General features: G+C 38.5%; 1 long non-coding RNA gene across 1 annotated transcript in view; it reads left to right on the plus strand.

The window, feature by feature from the left end:
- Positions 1-22,861, plus strand: part of LOC135261382 (uncharacterized) — a 41,183-nt gene extending 18,322 nt beyond the window's left edge. The window contains exons 3-4 of the long non-coding RNA XR_010331906.1: positions 18,043-18,127; positions 22,551-22,861. This is a non-coding gene — a long non-coding RNA (uncharacterized LOC135261382). The remainder of the gene's footprint in view (positions 1-18,042; positions 18,128-22,550) is intronic.
- The last annotated feature ends 2,063 nt before the right edge of the window (positions 22,862-24,924 follow it).

The raw sequence follows: 24,924 nt of genomic DNA on the forward strand, positions 1-24,924 counted from the left end.
CCAGAAATGTCCCAAACACATTTTAGAAAAACAAATACAAGTACAAGGTTTGCCTTAGCATAGTTATTTCACAATATTTCCTGCATAGTATGCCTTTAATATGCAGATTAGTGACTTCATTTCACCTTTTTTTAAAATGAAAACCAACTAATGCAGGTTTCTATTCATCCAAATCCAATGGCAGTTATCCCTGACATATGATTTTGTTAAAGATGGATTATGTACCACGCACAGTTTGGCGTGCATCAAAAAGAGAGATGGGGAAAAAAATAAAAATAACGTGATGGTATCAGGAATAAAAATGCATGACATGGCTCACCCTATCAGTTTTTCCCTGTCCAATGCGAAGCTCAGTCAGGCTTTTAAGAGGTGAAAGATTGCTAGGTGCTTCAGGTGTGTAAATGGGGTAAAGGATTCCGCTCCCTGCATCTCTGTATGAGTCTCAGGGTCGACCTGAGACTCTGTACGGAGTATCAGAGGGGTATGTCTCCCAAGGCCTTCTGGGAAACTAGAACCGAGCATGGCGCTGCCTCTCGGCTCATAACCACAGGGCTGTGCGTTCGTCTTCACCATACCTTTGAGCAGTCCGCTTGACCTGAATAACAATTATCAAGCTGCACAAACAAGTAGATATAGTATCTATTCAATGAGGCACCAGAGTAAAACATACACTCAGTGGCCCGTTTATTAGGTACACACCTGCTGTTATGGCTGGCGCAGTCTCAATCCAATAGAGCACCTTTGGCATGAGGTGGAATGTAATGTTTTCAACAAGTGTGTGTGGTCGAATAATCTGCTGGAACTGTGACTATTGAATCAGCATGGGCCAACATCCCTAAGGAATGTTTCAACCCCCTGGTTGAATCCATGCCACAAAGAATTCAGGCTGTTCTGGAGGCAAAAGGGGGTCCTACCAGGTACTCTATAGTTGTACCCAAAAAGTGGTCACTGAGTGCCCTTTTCTACAGTGATAGAAAACACGCTTCCTGTATATTGATTTACTGATTTTTTGTTGTTGTATTTTCTATCAGTCATTTAAACGTCTGGGTGACACACCTTGCTGAAACATTGGTTATCGATGTGGTGAAGTTTACTGTGCCTTTTTATCACAGGCAGATTGTGTTGGTGCCATCTGTGGCTGGCAGACCTGCAGGTTTCTGTATAATTGGCTATGGCATCATCTAGGGAGGCAAGGTATCAGTGGTGTTGTTCAGGTTTCATTGCACAAGAGGGACTCTTCTGGGAGCTCATGCACCAGCAGTCGGCCTGTCCGAGCAATAACAGCAATAAAAGCAGAGCTGGATTGGTGAACTGCAGAGTTTAAATAAGCTGGTCCTGGCAACATGCACTTTGGAGGAGAGTAGGTTCTTGTTGGTGCTCTTCTGGGATGGTGAAAGATGTTGCAGTGATTCACCATTCAAAATTCCATTTTACAAATGGGACTAAAGGAAATAAAATAAAATGAAATTCCGGAATTCTAAGGAATTATTGAAGAGGCCATGTGGTATAACGACGTGTGTGGTAATGTAATATGCCAAATGAAAATGTAACATGATATATAAGGATTTTATTGGGATTGAAACCCTGAAGCAGACCTTAAGCAGAGCACTGAATATCTGTCAAGTGGCAGAGGGGCTGTCAAATGTCGCCCACTAGAGGGTGGGACCAGAGCTGGTGACAGAAGGGAAGAGTACAGCAAAGAGAACAGGAGTAAGCCGTGTGCTTTTATTGCATCATTGTTGTGCCTACTGACAACTGAGAGAACCTGACATTATGATGTACTGGAATTCTCCCCAGTGGAACATCTTAAACTAAAGCTGCCATTACATGAACATGCAACCTGGGTATGCTGGTCAGATGTGGGAATCTGCAGAGCAAATAAATAATGGAATGTATATGCAATACAGCATAAAAAATAAATAAAAGATTTGTGAGTTGTCCTAGTTAAATAATGTAACGTGAAGTACTGATGACTCAAAAGAGAAGACATCGGAGCTCAGGACGATCTTCCCTTCTCAACAGTTCATTACCTACAACGGGAGAGAGAGAGCTGCACACAAACAACAAGGTCCTCCAGGGAGGTCCACAAATAGCATGTTCTGAAGTATTGTTAGAGCGGTATTATTAATATTCTGTTCATTAGTCAAACCTCTCTGAATAATAGCACGGCTCCACTCTGGGTTTGTGTTATACAAACTTAAGCTGGGAACGAAATTTTACGGTCTTGAGTCATGAGAATAGCCATGTTGACTCTCCCTCTTTCTCTTTCTGCTATCTCTCTTTCTAGACACACGCATGCATGCACGCACACACACACACACACACTCGTAAACACCCTTCTGGTATGACTTGAGGTCTGCCAGATTCTACTGAAATAGTCATTACAGTGCTGCCAGCATCTTTTAACCTGGGAGATTTAAACCCCTCCAAAGACTGAACCATTCTCTGAAAATCCAACTATGAAAATTTCCTTTGAAAACAAACATCTTTAGGCTATATTAAAACATAGAGAAGCATGTTCAGACCACTTCATTCAGAGAGTGATACCCTTTAAGCATCCACACAGGAGACAAAAGTTGTGCTTTCTCCAAAAACCTTTGCCATTTTACCAACTTATTGATGAGGAGGGAAATAGACATGCCAAAAAGGGACAAGTAAATCAAATAAACACTTTGTATACTGTCCAGAAGAGATCTTGGGATTTGAGGAAAGCAATCACAGTATGTGATAGCCATCAACTTAGATTCATGCAATTACAAGGAAAATATATATTTGTTGTTCTGATGCCTAGGCTCAGAGTTAGAGTTGCAGGTGGAACTAAATTTACATTCCAAGCCAGCATGCTTTCTGTAGAAAAATGTTTATCCATGTTTTGCCTTTTTAAAAAAGAAATCACTGCACACTTTGCAGAAAGAATGCAGTTGCAAGTCTGAAATTATTGAAAGAGGGACAGCTGATACAAATAACTTGGAGTGATTCCTTGTTGATATTTACTCTGTGCTTTTTGTCTGCCGACATTCACATGAGATGGAATTTTATCAGATTTTTAGCATCAATATATCATAAATGACAACATAATTTTTCAGTGTCATTGTTCAATGTGATGATTGTTCTTTGGACATATGCGGTGCCTTCTATTTAAAACTCTAAATCCATACTTTGGGGAGGAAACTGAATTGATTTCAAATCCATTTTTTTGTGATTTAAGAATCTGCCACAACAATTTCTCTCTGTGAATTTCAAAGTATTTTATATTCAAAGCAAGTTCACAGGCACAGGTGGACAGGCAGAATGGGGTAGAATTGGAAAGGGGAAAAAAATGTTAATTTAAAAAAATGACTAAATCTGATGAGCTAGAGAAAACGGAGTGGTGAGAAATGACAGGGTCCTGAAATGAGAGTCCTCTTGACGTGTCTTTTTGTGGCTACACGCTGTGCGATGGGGTGCCAATCAAATGTAAAATCAGAGCCATCACAGAAACAAAGGACCCCTTATGAATTAACACCTTCAAATTTAAAGTGGCCCTATACAGACTCACATACTCCAAAAGCTGTGTTTCCAAACGGCTAAAATACTATGCTTGAGAAATAATATATGCATATAAAGCACCACTGCCATAGTACACTTATAATAATATACCTGTTGCATCCATAATAAATGGATGCATGTACAGTACTGGCACACATTATGGAAACACTACATTTGTAAACACAGTGTGATGATTAATGCAATGTTTTGCAACAACTTCACTTTTTGGCATACTAAATGCAGTATGTGATAAATGTCATATCCACATTAAACAAGAAGAAATAATTAGCATTTGTGTTACACGAGAAACAGCAATAGAAGAAGGGTGCAGATGAAAGTCTTGAGTACTAAACTTCCACTTTAAGCACAGTGCTTCCGTGTCAGTGCTGTTCATGCACTTGCATGTGAGCTCAAGTCATAAGTAAAGCTTTGTTTTTCTTTCTTTAGATTTGATTGTAAAAACTAAATGTTTATGGCTTATCGTTGATATTAATATTTGCGTATTTAATCGAACATGTAAAAATATAAAATATTTATAATCATCGTATTTAAAATAATTTATAATTATATTTTAATTCACAAACTTGAACAGGGAATCTCAAAATGTATGTGGAAAGGTCATCATGTTGGGACCTAACTAAAAATATGAAGGAAGCCTCTGTTTTGATTAAAAATTCTTTGTGAGAAAAGTGTGTGCTGGGTAATATGCTCATTTTAAAGCATCAAATGAGCATTGAATAATTATCCATCACTCATGAATATGTATTCAATTATACATTTTACTGTTCTGACAGGGAAACGTGTCATTGGCGTTTCAAAATCCTGATTTTCTTCTTTTTTAAGTATATTTTTATATAAATTGCGATGTTACCAAACCCTTTCGACTTGTCAAAATCTCAGAATATCAGTGGCAACTCAATTAAGACCTATTTAATTGTGTAAATTATATAAATATATATTTTTTTCATTATTTTTTTTTCTATTGATCCCTCATGAAATGTGCTGCATTTTACTTTTATAAATGCGATGGTGAAAAGGAATTTTGAATGCATGACATTACAAAGTTTCTCACCGAAGGCAACACAGAATGTAAGCTCTGTAATTGACTCTGACAGATCTTGATCAGATTCGGGATAAAAAATAACAGCCAATGCAGTTCTATTATTAGTATTACAGTGGCAATATGGTGTGAATGATTGTAATGACGGTACATGAATAACATGAGAATATATCATGCCATCTGCCTGGTTTATGATGCCGGCAATATGAGTAAGCTACAATCCTTGCAGGCTGGTACATATCCAAATCCATTTGACTCAGAGCCTAACTTTTATGTAGACAATTACCACCAGGGCTTAACAGAGCGACAAAATTATTAAATGCAAAACGGAGTCGTTTTAAAACGTGCTGCACACTAAGGCACGTGCAAATTCTCTGTTCAGCCCATCAGACCCACAGAGACTTGGTAATAATATGAGCCGGGGGTGGATCGTGTGATATCGCGAGCGGGCGCCTGGGCACTTTGATATGGGGCTGAGCACAGTGAAAGCGAATGAGATCGATTCTGCTCTGAAGATGCGCGCAGCTCACTGTAATTTGCATCAGTTCTCACAATGCCTACTGTGCTGTGACAGTGTGAAGGAGCATGACAACAACCGTGAGAACCTGGAGTAGTGACACCTGGCTTTAAATCTATGCGCAGAACTCTCTGATACTTACTCGGTAAGCTGGTGGTCTATAAACACAAGGACCTCAAAATCATCGCTGTGATTTTTTATTTTCACTCATGATTTGAAAATAGAGACAATCATTCAATCTGTATTTACTCAATATTTAATGTTATATACTTGTATACCACAATCACAGTGACCATTTGGAATTGTCTCTATTTTTATTCCAGTTATGTCTTGAGATCGATCACAAGAGCAGCCTCTTGTCCATATCACATTGCAGATCTGTTTGTTCTAATGTCTACCCGCTGCCCATTCTGGCCTATACTCTCAGAATAAATCTCTTGGGCCTTTGATGTGTTTGTGTGTGTGTGTGTGTGTGTGTGTGTGTCTGTGCGTGCGTGCGTGCGTGTGTGTGTGTGGGTGTGTGTGTGTCTGTGTTTGTGTTTGTGTGTGCGTGCGTGTGTGTGTTTGTGTGTGGGTGTCTTGGGGTTTACACATGACAGTGACGACTAATAAAGAAACAAGTGAGGCTTATTTCTGAAGAAACGGATGAGCGGGTAAATGGCATTCGGCAATCCCCCTGCCATGCTGCTAATGCTTTAAAAGGACAGCTAATATGCTCAGTGAAAGTTGCTTTGTCATGTGACAGAACACAGGTGCCAAGAACATTATGGAGATATAAAGAGAGCAGGGTGGAGAACAGAGGGATGAGGCGGGTAAATGAATGAGCGCCATCACGGAGAACGAGTGTGGCCATTAGTTATCGTGTAGGGAAGAGGTGTCTGTTTTTTTACACAAACCTGTATGAAAGGTTTGATACATCTTTTTCTTTCCAGTCTATTTTTCTCCATTTAAATGGTTATCTTCTCGTAGGGAATCCTGCTTCAGAGACCACATAAATATAAGATGTGCTGTGTGAAGCCTGTTGTTTGAGTGTACTGCAGCTATAACGATTCTGTTTTCATACATTCTGATGAAAACCTCCATCTGAGTGATCGACTTTATGAATACATTGTTTCCATTTCCAGAATCTGTTTCTTAGTCAGCGGTAAGAAGTCAGCCAGCATTGAGATCATAGAGTCTGTCTCCACTGATAAAGCTTTCATTTCTGGAAGAATACCTAATGCATGGGACTCAGTTCGTTTGCTCATTTTGGACCTTTCAGCCTCCTCTCTTTACTCTTTTTGAAAACACATATGAAATGTTTTTTTATTTTATTTTATCTAACAATAATTCTTCATTTCATTCATTTTTTTTTGTTCCTGCCGGTATTTATCAAATGAGAAAAATACTGCACGCCCTACAGTAACTAACTAACTTTCAGCTGTAGAGTTACTTGTCTTGTGGGTTTTACTAGTTTACACCACATCCATTCAGATCCAGTTCAAACAGGTCAGACAATATGCACCCTGATACTCCGCATTCAGGCAATCATCTAAACAACAATAAACACTTCACTGGACTGATTATAATGGACTTTAATCAAGGCCATGGCTGAGAGTCTAAAAGCCTGTACGTAATCTTAACACAATTTACACAGGTTTTTTTAATGAATTTGTCCAGATTTTTGTGTATTTTATACATAGAACATATGTAAAAGATTAATCTAAGCAAACATAAATTCAAGCTTCAATTGAAAGGTAAACAATTATCATCAACCATCCAATTTATTTTCATATATAACGAGTGCAATTATATCAAAAGACATTCAAAACTTTACGAAATACAAGCATTGAAATACCACAGAACGGAGTTTGGGACGGAGTGTGGCACAGTGGGTAAGGAACTGCGCTTGTAATCGAAAGGTTGCAGGTTCGATTCCCGGGTAAGGACACTGTCGTTGTACCCTTGAGCAAGGTACTTAACCTGCATTGCTTCAGTATATATCCAGCTGTATAAATGGATACAATGTAAAATGCTATGTAAAAAATAAAATGTTGTGTAAGTCGCTCAGGATAAGAGCGTCTGCTAAATGCCTGTAATGTAATGTAACAGAAGAAATATGACAATGAAACATACGAGCGTAACAGAATAATCAGTACACAGGATAGAAGATTAAAACCTAATTAATTGTAACTCTCATGAGTACTGTAGCTATTATCCACACCTCCCTTTTAGGGGTAAAATGCAGTTCAGCTTGTGCTCCTAACCAAATTTTGTTAAATTGTCAGTCGAGCCAGACCTCTGTGAACCTAGCCTAACAGCATACTGAAGATACCAGAGATGAATAAATTAATGTAATAAATGCATGACTGTAATGATGCAAGTTGCATTTATCTCTTTCAGTATGCTTACTCAAAAGAACCACACCAAAAATACCCCTCACAGTTCTGTCAAGTGGAGGAAACTCTCCGTTTGAAATGAAGCCAAGGACAATATGGTGTCCATTCTAAACAGTAGTGTTTTAGAAAACATTGTCATGACATAGGTGAGAGCTGTGACAATACCTCTTACTGTACATTTTTCTGCTTTTTAGGCTTTGCCAAGTCTTACTGTCACATCAAATGTAGTATATGTTTATTAATAACTTTTTTATCATTTATAATACTGTTGAGCTCTGCTCTTCAAATCATTATTGACTGTATTGGCACCATGGAAGCTTCAGTAATAACAATAGCAGTCAAAGGGATGGCATTTCTCTTCTTTCTCTTAGAAGCCTCAGCGTGTCCTCTTTAAAGCCCGTTGCTTTTGAAGGGCAGATGCGAGTGGTTCCATGCCATTAGTTCCAGCTGGTCACATGAAATGTGTATTTAGCCCGTTCGGAGTTCGCAGCTGTTGTTCTCGCCACGGTAAAGAGCGCCGCCACTGCATTTAGTCCCTTTTATCCTTCGCTCCTGTCAGATCTCAGGAGAATGCCTCTCTATTCAGTCGTCCAGAAGCTGCGCGCGACACTTGGCGCGTCAGAGGCACGCTTGGCACAATTGATCAAACGCCGCCATTTACGTAACCTGCGTCACGGTGTTGCGAGCAATTCGACGCCCGTCTTCGTGCTCGATATTGCGCCGAATTGAAAGAAATCTCAAAGGTCAAAACGACACATCACTCGCCCAAATCGCAAATGCAGGTAATGCATGGAATAATGAAGAATATAAGTAAATAATATTATCACCTCGGGAGTGGTTTGACTATTCTGTTGACTGGTTGTCTTGTTTTTACTTTGTTCTCAAAGCAAAGCAGTTTGAACCGTTTCCATGCCTCGTTAATGTCTCAGTAGTGGTGGAGTTCTAATGGTGTCAATCACTCATCCGTGCCTAAGTTTTTTTTTCTTGGCTCCTAATGGCCACAAAACAAGGGCGTGATGGAGAGCCGGGGACGAGCGGCAATCAGGTCGAGCAAGACGCCCGGTCTGTCTCGGATCCGTCCCGGGCTCGGTGACATTTGGAGTAATGCCGCCATGATGTTTCACACCGACAAAAGCACATGTTTTATTGATTAGAGGCCACGAGGCGAGGTGTTAAAAGGAAGGGCACGTGGCAGCCTGTGCTGTGCCAGTTCCCTCTCATAATTAAAGCCTTCTGCTGCACCGACGGTACTGTAGTGCGCAGCAATGGGGGAAGGCAGCCCCGCCACCCACACTCACACAGGAAAACTACAATCAAATGCCTTCTTTTTCACAAGGCATGAAATAAATAACTAACTAAATAAGTAAGTAAATAATGTAATACATTTTTATCATATTTATTCCCATTGTTCTACAGAGGGACACTACTGAAGCACATCTCTAAAAACCAGGATACACATCCTCAAGAATAACGTAGACACTGCTGTGAACAGTGTCCTCTGCTCTGCGTCTGTGGAAGTGATGGCACTAAGCGCAGTTTGACTGTCAGTCGCAAATCTGCCCCATCTGTCACGCATGGCAGATTGGGAAGCTTTTTATGTCCCCATTAATTGCTGCCACACGAAATAATTAGAAACCTATAAACAATGTGGCTTCTCATCGCAGAGCAGTAAATGATAGAGGCCGAATTGCTTTTTACCCTCCAGACTTGATATTCTACTTACCAAATGTTGGTTTTATAAGTAACTTGACCACTTTGGGCATAACCTTGTCCTTTTCTATGAACTTGGCAGGGATTTTGAGATTTGCATTACTTCAACACTGACATAGATAAAAATGACATTTTAGTTATGCGTTCAGCAGACATGCTTATCCAAAGAAACTTACACAGCTTACATCTAACATATAATCTGTTTAAATGGCAACATATTTACTGAAGCGGATTAGGTTCCTTGTTCAAGGGTGCAATTGGCAGTGCCCCACCCTTAAATGACATCTGTTTGCTAACCATTGTAACATTCTGCTGCCCCATTCACTCTAAACATACTAAAATGCACTTTTGAAATTTTTTTACAATAAGAAATGCTCTCAAAAAAAAGTACAAATGTTTGTCACTGTGGTGGTACCCTGTAGGTACATAAAACTGGACCCCAATCCAGCAATCCATAACAATTAATGAGTACCCTTTTTCCTTTTTTGCTTGTAAAAGGTACTTATTAGTTCCCAAATAGAACATTATTGTACCTTCTGGAAAAAATATAACTCCACAGTAGCTTTACTTCTGAGAGCAAAGAACAAAAAAGTTTGCACTTAGTTTTTACTTAGCTCCTGGTAACACAGCAAGTGCAATAAAAACTTGTTTTAGTCAAGCTTCAACAGGGTTTTACATTATTTTGTTTTCAAAATGTTTTTCAAATGGTTAATTGAAATTAATCTTTTGATTCCCCACACCTATTTTGCTGTTGGAATTTTAACAGTATGCATTATTATTACATAGGCATATTTCACACCTTGATACAATGACGAGGAAGCGTTTTCCTTTACATCACTGGTAGGATACCTCTGTTTTATTGTAACCACACTTTGTATGCATTTGTATGTATACTTTGTATTGTGATTTTACTTATGTATGTATGTATGTATGTATTTATTTATTATGTTTTATTTGAGGCCTTGAGGCATATGTTTTCCAACCTCAGGAGCCTTTGTCTACCTTAGCGACAGTCAGCTAGTCATGAAAAGAGAGGCATTTTTCTATTCATTCACTAAGTGGATCAACTTCCTGTGCCTACTTTCTCCCTGAATAATTTAGTTGTGTTGAGCTAGAGTGTTCCATCTGGGTGCTCACATTGCCCATTTACGCTTCGTACTTAGCCCAGAAAAATGAAAGGTCATGGGAATGTTAAACAGTGGTCTCAAAGCATACAAAGATGTCACATGTGTTCATATTTTTCTCCCTACATTTTGGATTGAATGCATACTAAATCCAGACCTGTTAATTACAAACGTGTGAATTCTTAATATAAAAATGTATTTTCCTTGCGTGTGCATCCTGGCTCAATTATGTACAAAATGTGTGAGCAAACTGGTCAGAACATGATACAAATGCAGTCTAATATTTTATAGAATAAGATTAGCTTATCTAAACCTAAAGAAAATAATTAAATAAGATTCATGTGCTGTTAATCTGGCATTTCTGCCCACTGGCCTACTCTGTGTGTGTGTGTGTGTGTGTGTGTGTGTGTGGGTGTGTGCGCATGCATGCGTGCATGTGTCACATTTTGTGTGCGAGATTATTAAAAAAACAAAAGCACACCAAAAAGCAAGTAACGTATTTCTACATGGAAAATACATTTGGACTTCCTGCTTGTTAGAGATGAAGCTACACTATTTTGAGCAAACTTATTTTGAATGACAGTTTATAGTTTATGTTTTCCTTTAAAATTGTGGCTGTATCTAGATAAAATATTGATGAAATAATTTATTTCGCATTCTTCACTTTATATTTATGATTGGTAATATACAATCATCAAAACATGTTTAAACTGAGCACAACTTGTTTTCGTGAAGGAAGTAAAAGGAAGTTTCCAGGGATGATGAATGGGTCCTTGACTGCGTGCGGTTCTCCTGTGGTTATGCTCCCTTCATATTTCCATTCTGCAATGGATAGCAGTATAAAACAAAAGTTATTTATTCAATGTAAATCTGAAAACCCCAGCCTGACACCTTTACAAAACAAGAAATTGCAACTTCACACAGAGCAAGATTTGTGACCATCTGTGGCAGTAAGGTAGTGGGTAAAAATATTAAAAAGTACTATTTTTATACAGTTTTAAAGTACAAGCTTTAAAGTTCAAGCTTTAGAATGATGAGTCATTTAACAAAACTCTGCTCCAGCTGCACTTCTTTGGCACTTGCAAGGAATGGAGCTAAGAACTAAGAAGTTACTCATCAAATGGAGCTAAGAACTAAGAAGTAACCCATCAGCATTTCTTGGCAACTGTCTGTTGTCATCCATTGTTGTTATGGTGAACTGTCACATTCTGGAGAAAAATGAAAGTCAGTGAGAATGAAGGAGTTATGCAGAATAGGGATAACTTATCCTTGTTAACTATAACAAGGGTAATATGTGAGATATGCAGCACTTTACAATGTGATCCATTATTGATTGCTGGACTACCTGTCAGAAATGACTAACTGAGGGCGATGGAGCTGATGTTGCTGGTGTACTATTATTTTTTGCCTATGCATTATTTGTTCTTACTTTTTCTTGGGTGCTGACCCCTGTCTATGCGCTGTGTGTTTTCGAAAACAGATTAATTTCAGTTTAGTTTTCATTTTGTGCTCTAATTCTCTATGTCTTAAAACTTTTCTATATCATCTTTACTGTCACTGAAGTTAGCCAACATTACAGCTAGCTAGGTAAAGAATAATCAATGACAAGGTGTATGTTAAGGGTTTTAAAGGGAACCACCTAGTGTACATTGGAGGGTGGTTGCCTCCACAGAGTGTGTTAAAATCCTTTAATGCTCACCTCGGAGTGCCTTAATCCTCTTGTCCCATGGGCATTTGCCAAAGATTAAAATATAAAGAGGGGTCACTAATATTCGGGGCAATTCACCGTCAAAATGTAAACTTCATAAACAAAATATAAACTGGAATGAACTACTTGACCCCTAGCAGATGGTGGTGGCTACCTTAAGTAGGCTACTCTAGCTTATGAGGCACCGTCTGGCCTTCCAGTAGGCTAGTCACTAAGGGAAAGAAAGTACCTTATGTCAGCAGAATAAAATTAGCTTGGCTACATTCAATTTTGTCATTGTTGTGAAGGTAATGGAATATGTGGCTAGATAGCCTGAACAATAAGAGCATTCACTTATTTTGCTTAAAGGTCCAGGAAACTGAAATCTGTGAATTCTTTGCTGATGTGTTGCTTTAATACTTTTTTTTTTTGCATTTACAAATGGCCAAGGGATATTTTAAAATGAATCTTACAAAAAAAAAAAATGGAAATTGCAATCTGAAATTTCTACCATTCGTTCTCTATGGGAACATAAAATATCCTACCAACCATTAGGAATTTTGGAACGTAAACTGATTGATACTATGTTGTATAGTTGAGAGTTGTTTGGGTGCATCTAGCTTGAAAGCTTTCTGAGGAGATAGTGGACAAATTTTAAGAACAATATGTCAATATGTTGGTGAATAATTAAGTGTTGCTTCGCAATAACATTAATACTGAAAATACCAAACTAGGCGGAAACATCCTTGTGCCTCTTTTCTCTGACCTATTCTAAAATACCAATCTGCTATTACAACAGCTGTGCACTGGGAAGAGGCTCAAAACGGAGCCTTAAATGTTTATTGATTTATTTATTTTCAAAAACAGGAATTTTGAACAGATACTGCAATTACAGGTTTTGATGACTGAAGTTCAAATTTAGTACACTGCATACACCAGGCTAGTGACCCACATCTGGCTGAGCCCCTGCGCTGATCTTCTCTCATAGTAGTTTTCCTTTTCTTCCTCCTTTTCTCCACAATTAATGACTCAGGCCTATCAGGGCCCAGGTGCTGCAGTTTAGAGTGAGGGCCCCAGGCATACTCTGTGCATTGTTAGAATTTAATCAATGGCTGTACCACAGAAACACTTGTTCACTCATTAGAACTCATTTAAAAATTCACGATTGTTAGCCTTTTCTATTAACAGCAATGGTGCTCTTTGTGGTAATTATATTTTATGTGCTTTGGGGCATGCACAAACTAAAAAAAGGGAAAAACGAAGTGTTTCAGGCCGCCCAATCCCTCATACAGTTCCTCTTTTATAATTTATTTCTCCCAAATGAACCAGTGAGAAGACTGCACTTTTTTAATGGCCACTGCTGCCTTTGAAAAGGGTCATTGCACCTCATCAGAGGTAGCACAGTATTTCAGTATGGTTTTATGTGAACTAAATTCCGGTTATAATAATGTGCTGATGTATGCAGCAATAATAGGGAGAGAGAATACCCAGCACAGCTATATATACCACTGCCATTACAACCACATGCACATGAACCCAAGAGCGAACCCTTCAGTTCATCGGTGCATCCTTTTTACATCCAGGATGAGGATGAGTGAGACATACTGTAACCACTAGCAACCACTGGTAACTGTCATGGGACAACAAGTAGATCCCTCTGTAATGCAGGCTGGAGCCTTGAGCTGAAGTTCCTTCCTGTTTCTCTGCTGCAGTGTTCCAGTCTGTGATACCCCATGTTTAAACTGTGCCGCTCAGTTAAAAAGCGAATAAAAAAGAATCTTTGATGAACATTGTTGCAGTAGAAGCGGAAGAGAGACTTTCTGAAATACAAAGGGGGTTACAAGCTCTGCCTCTGAGCTGGGCAGAGGGGATAGGTTGTTGAAGACTGCAATGTTGAGTTTGAGGTCACTTGAGGTCATTGCTTTGTTCACTAGTCTGAAGAGCGGATATGGGGACTTCTCAGACGTTTGCAGCTTTCATTTCTGGGTGGACTACTGCTAGAGAAATGCACTCATCTGACATTGTTTCAGTAAAGGGTGTCAGTTTTGTATGAAATAACGTAATGCTGTGTGATGAAAAATTATATGGAAAATGGAAAAACAGAAATTGTTCCCTGGTGCATTGAAATTTCACATACAGTATTCCGGGCATGTAACCACAATGCAGCACATTCAGCATATTGCTATAATTTTAGACCCAAAGGCAGCAAAATATCTTCCAACCTCCTCTATAAAGGATAAGATTTTGTGCAACTCACAGTCGTATATATTCATAAAACTTATTTTGATAATAAGATATTTGATTTGTTGTATTTGATAATATTTTATAGTTTATTCTGATACATTTACTTCTGGGTATTTTGTATCAAAATAAATTCTGATGTGTTTTCTTCCTCAGCTAGGAAATGTATATTTCCTGAATGATATAACTCTCTGAGGCAGCCAGTTTATTAAGGGCAAATGTATTGTCCTGTTAAATGGCACAGACACTAAATGAGACAGAAGTCCTAAGCACGTGTTCTCCTCCATGTATCTGTATACTATTTCAATGTCACACTGCAGTTTTGCCCAGGCAGTTCCACATATTCGGGACTCACATTTGACACGTGTGAAACCAGTTAAATATTTGTCAAGTCCCGTTTACAGATTTGTGAAACTATTTACATATTTGTGAAATTATTTACATATTTGTGAAACCCCATTTACTGTACAGATTTGTGGAACCATTTACAGATTTGTGAAACCATTGACATATTTGTGAATTTTGCTACAAAAATACCACCATATACTGTAAGTACTGCATACTATTCCAGCAGTATTCATATCCTAAGTACAAACGGTGGAACAGTTCACCGTTGTGAGAACATGTGAAAGCACCGTCTTGCCATTGTTAACTTGTTAACAAGACGTAAGTGGCAACTGACAGAATTATATTTCTGTCCAGAGGCGTAGGGCTGACAGGTTCCCAAAGCTCCCAACAGTAGCCCAACTGTCAGACCGTTGAATGCCCACAGTGGCCCCCAACATTACTTATGTGGGCCCCTGCACCACTTTGGGAACACTGGTGTTTACATCTCACAACCGAGCTTTGGAAAAATGATGTGGCTTCACTTTGAAATAACAGCTTACCAACTTACGGTGCGCTGAGTAGAGGGGGGAGGGGTAGGGGCGTGTCCGGCACATTCTCTGCGCTGAGGGGGCTAGCTTTGCCGATTTTTCTGTTAAGACTGTCACATTTATATACTCACAGAATAAAAGATACAATACTAATACAAAAATATATATTGGTACTTGTGTGTAGATGGATGTCCTATGTCAATATCTGCATCAAAAACAACGTTGAAATGTTTTAAAAGGGAGGGTGACTGAAATTGTTTGTGAGATCACAGCACCCATTCCATCGAGCCCTGCCCACGAAAAGCTTAGCAATTCAGGTTCATCCAAGGACAGAATGTTATATGCTTAAGGCATTAGAATAACTGAGCTCCAAGGGGCATACCATAGATTTTAATTGTACAGTGATTCTGTAGAGAAGAGGGTTGAATAAGACTGGATGAACCGAGCGAAAAATAATGAGGTCACAGCTGTAAATGACTCCAAAAGTAGCAAGCAAGTCATAGAAAGTTTACTGTGTATTTATAATTGTATTCATTTGTCCTTGTTTTTTTTTCGACAGCAAACATGTCATTGAGAGCCAGGATAATGTCTTCTGGTTTGAAGTTTGTCATTTATTATCTAATAAATCAAAATGTAATGGCACCTCATTTCAGTCAAAAAAATGGAAACAGCTAAACTGAAAATTGACATTGTTAATAAATTTTACAACACTACTAAAACCAAGTCAGCATCGCCCTCTGTCTTGTTATACCAAATGGGAACGGACAATAACTTTGCATTAAGGCAAATCAGCCCCTGACTTTTGATACAATCAAAATCCACTTGAGAAGCAATGTGGTTTGCCAGGAGTGACAAGGGATGCAATTTCAGAAATTATAATTGTGTAATGTCTTTCCAAAAAGAGTTTCTAAATCGATGCAAAATCGATGGTTATCAGGTTTGACTAAGTATCCAACTGCGTTAACTCCAAGATGAAAGCAAAATGTGGTACATGGACTAAAGGAGTCCATGAGTGATATCGATGCTTGGTTTTAAATAGAACAAAATAATAAAGGGATATTGATTATAAAATACAAGTTATTGAATTTAATTACATGATTGGATACAATTTTCACAAAGAATGTGATTCTAATTTATGAGCTCAGCTGTGTCACTGGCAGTCTATCAGCATTTCTACATGGAGATTTTTCTGAGTGGATGCATGATCTTGTGACTAATTTTCAACCACCATTTGGAAATATCTATTCTCTTCCAGAGGATTAATTGGAGCATGAATTGAATACATTACACTGCATTGTTCACTCCACAAAGTAGTCTGAATTGATAATGTTATCATTATGTTGTAAATCATTGAACAGAGGGACTCTCAGATTTATATGCACAGCTACATTGATCTGACATCAGATATTAGATATCAAACGAAACCATTTTTCGCTGGTATAATAAAACAAATAGAAACTGTCACAATTCCCAGACAACATTAAACATCAAAGCTAAATTTATTTGGAAAACATCATCTAATTTATTTTCTGGCATTATCAGTATTTAAAACTCAATATTGCATGTTTTATCTGAACTGATTTTGCTTTGGTTTGTCAGTGCATAATCTGGGATTCAAACCTTATACAGAGCAGTATTCTGTGGTCCCTGGGTATTGGTTTTTCTTACTGGCCAGAAGGAAAGTCCACCTTGTACTGACCCACCAGCACACCTTCCAGCAGCAACTTAGATTTCCAAAAGCCTACGAGGCCCCCTATTTGCCAAATGGCTGCTGGCCATTTTGGCAAAGCACATGCATGGCAGGCCTGTTCTTTATGGGTCTAGTTCAGCTTGTTTAGGACAGGTGTTCACAAACTCGGTGCTAGGGCCCCACTGTGCATACTGGTTTTCATTCCACCCAAAAATTGTAACCCCTCCCCTGAACCGTAAAAAATATGTGCATTGTTCTTAACACAATTATTTTTCTACTAAAGGATGATTTATACTCTAACACCATATTATGTAAGAAAGCTATTCATATCACCACTAAATGTCCAATATTGACATCCGGGGGCTTTTAATCAGCCAATTCTTCCATTTCATTTCTTACATGGCACATGACTTTGTATGAGAGGTTATTTCTAAATGGATTATATTATACTCTGACTGGTCATATCGGAGGGGTCCTAATTATATAAATATTTGGACAATGGGTCACTGATATGGTATTGGTGATCAGTGGTATCAGTAATACCTAACTATCATTGAAAAATGAAGACTTGTTTAAGGTGTTTTCAACAACCTTTGATCCAGAGACTGACTGACTAATGCCATCGCACACAGGGGGAACCCCTGGTTTAGGGTAGGGTAGGATCTGTGGGAAAAAAAAGAAAAAAAAAACTTTATGGTTTTTATCTTGTCAATAATTTTGACATCCAATGTATTTCTGGTACAAATCAGCAGGTCTGTTATGGAAAAAAGAACCCATTATGACACTGTATTATTTATAATAATAATAATAATAATAATCTCTCTGTTTTACTTTCTTTTCATCTCTATTATTTTAGTTTGTTGTTTTAGTTTATAGTTTTCACCCAGGAAGGGGATAGGGTGAGGGGTGTTAGTTTATTTGATTTTCGTGTTTGTGTGAGTGCGCTCTCTCTCTCTCTCCATGCGGCAACCAAGCGGTCCACTTCCGGAATTGCCACATCTCCCTCCCGCTCGGTGCCTAATGGCATAGGGAAAATCATGTCAGATTATCTGTCGATAACAATGGATGGTTTAAAAGATCAGTAATTGCCGGTCTATTCATGTCCACAACTGTAGTTTCATTTCCTTTCAATGGCTTGTTAATTCTGGTGAAGTGTTTTCAATTACGCAGGTCAATTCTGAAGATCATTCCACACTACATAAAAAATAATGTGGCCTAATTTCCTCCCTCAGCAGCGGCCCCATGCAGACTGACTGGCATGGCTTCGTCATTTGGAACCCTCCTCAATCACACAGGATAACGGCAGTGCCCAGCCCGGTATATAAACCTTCTCCTGTGTCCTAATTTCATCCATTCATTTCATACATCATAAAATGCGCTTCAGTTACACTTCTTTTTTTTATCTGTGTGTGTGTCGGTGTGTGTGTGTGTGTATCTGTACATGAGGGAAGGAAGGAGAGAGAGTGAGAGAGTGCATGAGGGAGAGAGAGAGCTAGATAGAGAGAGATAGATTAAATCTGCATATCAATATCCGATGGGATAGACATAATAATGAAATGGGCTTGAAATGCAGGTCATCAAGATATATTTTATTTCAAGGAGAGCACACTTCTTATTCTACTCCTGTCAAACAGAAATTGGTTTTGAGAGCATGCCTCTGCCAATTTAATCCGTTTCCTGACAAAGAAAACAACAAAACCCACATACCAAACACTTGCATCATATCATATAGTGTTTTGAATGCTAAAGAAGTTCATCACATGACTGTGGAAGTTTTTGTGACCAAAGTCAGAGGAGACGAAGGCTACGGAAACCGTCCATGAGTCTTCATCCTGTTCCCATGAGTTCCTTCCGCTTCTGATGAGGTGAAAATCCCAAAACACAGAGTTCCATTAAAACATTTTTTGGCTGCTGACAAGACCCCAGTGAATGGTTGACAACTGCCTTCATCTGGTACCTTGGAGATTTAAGCCTTGTCACCCCCAACTTTTCAGAACCTGCTCCAGACATCCACCCAGGAAATGCTGTCTGCCTCATTCTGTACAGCCTCTCTGAAACACCAGATACTCTGCAGCTTATGTTTTCGCTTGGTTATTGCTAGTCGGTGTTAGCCACTTGGCTACCGTCAATCAGAATTCACTTCCTGAACGCTTCTATCCTACTGATGCATTGCATCAGACCATTCCTTTGTTCCTCTCTCAATATCTCCTCCATTCTCTTCTCTGTCTCCCCAGTTGGCATCTAACCTCCAGAACAGTGCAAATTAATAATACAGTTTTTGGCACCTCTTATCAATTTAGATGGGCTCTCCAGTACAATTGCCCTCATTCACCCTGCGATTATGAATTTATTTTTAAATGTCATTTAAAGTTTGAACAAATCATTTAAGGTTTCCAGGAGGAAACACATATGTATTAAAAGATTTAAAGGAAGGAAATGCTGTATGACTACACATCAAGTCAGTAGGCTTCAAGGCAAATTTATTAGCATAGGGTTCATTCAAAATAACACTTTTCCTGAGCATATCTCTTTGAACAACAGTTACAACAGTCCACTATGTAATACTTTTGATAAGTGCAATATATTTACAATGTGGATATTTTTATTCTGAATGGCACCATAAATAAATAAATAAATAAATAATAATAAAATTAACAAAATTAAAAATAATAATAAAAATAAAAATGGAATAACATGGCCACTGGGCAACATTACATTTAATCTGACAGCTGAGACTGTTTGAACACTGCTATTGAATTTTCGGCAAAATCATGGCTCAGCGTGGGAAATGGGGGGTCTTGGGAGTATTTAAACTGATTAACATCAACAGGATTCTTAATTAGCTGTGTAACACATTACTGAGACACATTAAAAACAGCAGGTGTTTGGCCTTGTGTCAGGCTCTTTTATACCAGAAGCTGAAATAATTTCCATTACACTGCATCCTATCTGCCTCATAACTACAGCAGCCTACGTGTAGCAGCAAACAGGCTTAGCAATGCAGAGGGAGATAAATTCAGAGCTGCCTCTGAGCATACAGGTCACCTGTCATGAATAAAATAAAAATACTGCATTCAAACTAAGGCACTTGTGCTTTGACTGCAAAACTTTTAAGCAAGTCTTCTCCAAAAAAAAGAATTCAATTCTAAATTCTCATATGTCTTAATTCATGTACATTACCCACAATCTAATAACGATACAAATGAATAAAACAGATGAATGTCTTTTTATAATACTAGCTTCTATGTTTTATTCAAGGGGAGTCTTGTAGCTGGCAGTCTGAATACCTTTCAAATGGAAGATTCCTACTGTATTGGCTGAGGAAAGCCTGTTTGAGTTTCACTGCAGACCTCAATCCCTGTTGCCATAGTTGAGATATCTTAAAAGGACAGTTTCAGTCTCATTAAGTGTGCCTGAAGAGAAATGACTTTCACTGGCGGGTAAGTGACTCCAGTCATAACATTATGAGTTTGATTTAAAAGCCTGGGATGAGCATCGTATGGTAATGGAATTCTGGGGGAAAAGAATCATTTGAAACAAATCGGCCAATACATCATATGGTCTAGGTTAATTAGATGCTATTATGTAAACTAGCCATGTGCAGAGGAAATCATTATGCCTCCACAAAGCTGCACTGTTCCGTATAGATTTCTAGGGTGCTTTACTTGCTTTGTAAAGTCATCAGAGATCCATCAGTGATCCCTTGCAAAAGTTTTCTGTGGGACAATTGAATTTGTTGAAGTACCTTCGCATGGAGTTGTGTTGGTATTCCGTTATTAGAGATGCCTGTTTACACTGCTCATTATACCATGCAGTTGAACATGCAAACCCTCAAGCACTGTCATCAAATATATATATATAGTATACCAAAAATATCTGGACATCCCTTGGTTTCAGGATGTTTTTGATGTTTTGGCCTTGGCCCCTAAGTTCCAGTGAAGGCAAATCTTAATGCTACAGCATACAATAACATTCTAGACGATTCTGTTCTTCCCCGGCAGTTTGGGGGAGGCCCTATCCTGTTTCAGCATGACAATGCTCCCGAGTACACAGCGAGCTCCATATTGAAATGGCTTTTTTGAGAATGGTGTGGAAGAACTTGGCTGGCCTGCACAGAGCCTTGACCTGAACCGCATCCAACACCTTTGGGATCAATTGGGAAGCCAACTATGAGCCAGGCCTAATTGCCCAATCAGTGCTTGACTTCACTAATGCTCTTCTGGCTGAATGGAAGCAAATCACTGTAGCAATGTTTCAACATTTAATATGAAGCCTTCCCAGAACAGTGGAGGTTGTTATAGCTGCAAAGGGTGAACCGCCTCCATATTAATGCCCATAATTTTGGATGAAATATTTTATGTCAGGTGTGCATATACTTTTGGCCATGTACTGTATATATACTGTATATGGATAGCTGTTCTTTTCAGCACATATACAGAAACTGCAGAAATGTTTAGACAGCAACATTTATTCTTGGGTTCAATGAATCCTTGTAGAACATAAAGTATGATAAGTAACAAAGTGAATTATTGATTATTTTGCAGGATATGTGTAAAAGTTCATACCAGACCTCTAAAGAGCCCCAGATGTGCCCTGTGAGATGTGAGAAACAAAAAAAAAAACATTTTACTCTTCCATAACCCTAACAAGCAATTCATTCATGTATTAAGCAGCTCACATCGTCTTGCACATACATCATCGCACTTATGGCCTTTAGCGGTGTTTTCTTGTGTTAAGCAACAACAATAAATAATGGATTTTAATCGGATGACATCAAATAGAATTGGGTGATCAGGCTCCTATTGGGCAGGAGAAACACAACGTGTGACAGAGCGTGTTTGTGGAGTCCCGCGGTTGGTTCCGCTTCGCAGTCCTCATGTGAGTAAACAGGCTTCTCATTACCACTGACAGACGGGGGTAAGGGGAAGCTACTCATCTTTAAAAAATAAATAAAATAAGATTAAAAAACAAAGAGATTGACTAAGTTTGTGAAACAGATGGGAAGTAAATTGTTCTGTGCAGAAATTGATTGGGATGCCTGTTTATCAGAAATCACAGACTCACCAATCAGCATTTGCAAAGAAAAAAAAAAAACTAGTATTCACTGGTAAGTCAGCATTCATTCACCAAATCCAAGCTTGTCATACATTCTATTACACTGATATACTGTATGACAACACTTATGTAAAGAGCATGGAGTAAGTTTAAGTAAATAAATAAATAAATAAATAGAACAGCATATAATAGAATTAATACAACCAACAGTCAAGTTAAATTAGATTTGCTCAATTGTGTTTCTGTCATTTTGCCAAATAGAAATTCAAGCTAGTATTCATGCCAGTGTGTGAATCAACCTTAGCACCCAGCATAGCAGCAATACTCCATGAATGAGTACAGTGGTTGTGATGTATACAACACAATTACATTTAAATGGTCTTTTATTAAAAAGTTAAACAAAAATGTGTTCCCTTTAAGGTTTTCCACATTTTAATTTCAGTTAACTTTACTCCAGTAGGTTATTGTTTAATATATTTTTGCTAATTTAAATTGTGCAGCATAACAACCTTCTCGTGTGCAATTGGCTCAAACTGGTGTTAATGAGAGAAGCAAAACTTTTTTTTAAATCTGTGAAAGAAAAAATGGATTTTGCTTTCTGACATACTGACCGAGAGCCTGGTCTTGGTTGTAGCAGTTGGAGAAATGTGCCCTTAAAACGTGCAACTGTGTGTAACCCTAACAGATACGCTTCCCCAGATATTCCATCGGGGCTGGCTTGCCGCAGGTTAACGACCCTCTCAGCCCATCGTCAGCACTCTCACCAACATAAAGCCTTGATGGAAATAACTTGCAGCCTATCGATAAAAAGGAAGAGTGGGCAACTCAGAACCATGAAGGCCAAATTAACTCTCAACCCCTCCCCCATTTTTTTTTTTTTTTTTTTTAACATCATCACTGCTGCATTCCGTGTTGGATGAACAGTGAAACCACCTGTGAACACAAATCTAAAACAACTGCTGATTTAAAACCTGCAATAAAACTGAACCGCCTGCATTTATGCCATTTGGGTGTTTAATAAGTCAACTGACAATTAACGAGTAACGTGCAGAAATGCATCAGAAGAAATTAAGAGTAGTAATAAGAGCATTAGCAGACTGCGGTAATTCTATAGTCCGTGACAGTCTTCAGGTTATTCAGACATGTTTTTAAAAGAAATATCATAAAATGTGATTTGCAATGACAAAGGATCAACTATTTTCCATGAAGCTGTTGAATCAATTCCATTTCTACATTCAACGTCTAGTTAACAGTTGCCAGAACATATAATGCGGGGTGGAAGCTGCATTTCAAACTCCATTTCAGACTGTGCTGTTACATATGCATTGTATGCAAGTATTATTTCTCATATTATATATTGTATCAATCAATACAGTTGGTGAAGTATAGAAAAGCATGCATTACAAATGATGAATGTATATGATAATTGAAAGATACAATTTGTAATTATTATGAAAATACAGATGATGGGAAAAAAATTGAAAGCTGTGTGGCTTTGGCAAAGGTTTGAAACTCTTTTATACATATTTGTATTCATAATTCATTTCCAGATGTGAGTTTGTGTCACCTTCCTACTCTTCTATATTATCTCCCACTGGATGGTTTATTGCATTTTATTTACTTAGTCATTGGTTTCAGGACAAGTACTGCATTTTAAAAAGGGCAATCATCTTTATTATGCATTTGAATCAGACTAACTTTATCTTGGCCAGATTTTAATAAGCACTGACAACACTATATTACCAGACCTTAACAATAAGTAGCCCTGTCTTCTCCACTTATCAATCTTGAAATATCTCGCTGGCCTCCCAGCATTAACATTATATTATTGCTTTTTTCCCCTTGTATTATTTATGGCATGCACATATAGAACTTAAGAGGAACACCGGCTTCTTACTTTGTGCAGATATCACCAGTGTCTTTGTCCTCCTGCCCTTTCTTCTCTCGTCTGTGGGAGTTCCATGATTGTTCCCAGGATATCACTTTCCATAATAGCTCCTCATTTTTGGGCAGGCTAATTTATTTTGATTGATGCACACAGCCCTAATTGACCAAAGCATCAGTTTAACTTCTTTTTTTCCTTCTTTTTTTATAGTGAATTGGTATGTGGAAAGAATCAATTTCAGTCTGTGCCATTTTGGCCTTGCAGTGTTTCTTTTGCTCAAACTTCTGTCATTACTATAGCCTATATGATTATGTGTAAGTGGTTTTGTTAGAGTTTAACAACAGCGATGTGCAGCTCTTCTCCTTGAAGGATAGGGACCGGCAGAGAGTGTGGGGAGTGTGGCAGAGACAAATTGATGATATAGTGCAAGGTTAACTTCTGAAACTCAAAATAATAACCTCTGTCATGAACTGAGCTGGACTGGAAGACAGATATGGCTAGAGTCCTCAAGAACTAAATTGCCCATCTATGAGCATTCCTGAGAAAGAAAGAAAGACAAACGGAGAGAGATGAAAGAGAGAAAGAGAAATGAGGGAGAGAGTAATGATGATGATGATGGTGAGTAAAGGTATTGTGACACTGGGTGAGCCCTGGGCTCATGGGCCTCTGTTTAGTCTTGTGCTTCAGTTGTTAGTTTTAATTACAAAACTTGATGTCACCGCTGGGAACAATTCTTTTTCCTTTCTTTTTAAGATGCTGTTTTGTCTTATAGGATAGGAAAAAAACAGCCTGAGGTTTTTGAGGTCCTCATGACTTCTCTCATAATAAAAACTAAATAAAATGGCTTTGATTGATCAATGGAGATTGCCTCTTGAGATAACTGTTAGGGTTGTCAGGGTGGTGCAGGACATGTGAGTGGATGATGACACAAGACTGACGCACCTTGACAGTAAAAAGCCAATAACCACAGCAGAGGCGGATTGCAAACATCTGATGAAATGTCATACCAGGATCACTGCATTTTACACTGTCTGCTTTGTCGCGTCTAACCTTTGAAAAGGGAAAGAGAGGAGGAAAACCTGCCCAGTCATTCTTCCTCTCCTCCCTGTCACCCATTCATTGAGTCTATTTTATCCGAAGGCTTATCTCGCACTCATACCATTTAAAATGAAAT

Source organism: Anguilla rostrata, chromosome 8, assembly GCF_018555375.3.
Source record: "Anguilla rostrata isolate EN2019 chromosome 8, ASM1855537v3, whole genome shotgun sequence".
In the NCBI taxonomy this organism is placed as follows: Eukaryota; Metazoa; Chordata; class Actinopteri; order Anguilliformes; family Anguillidae; genus Anguilla; species Anguilla rostrata.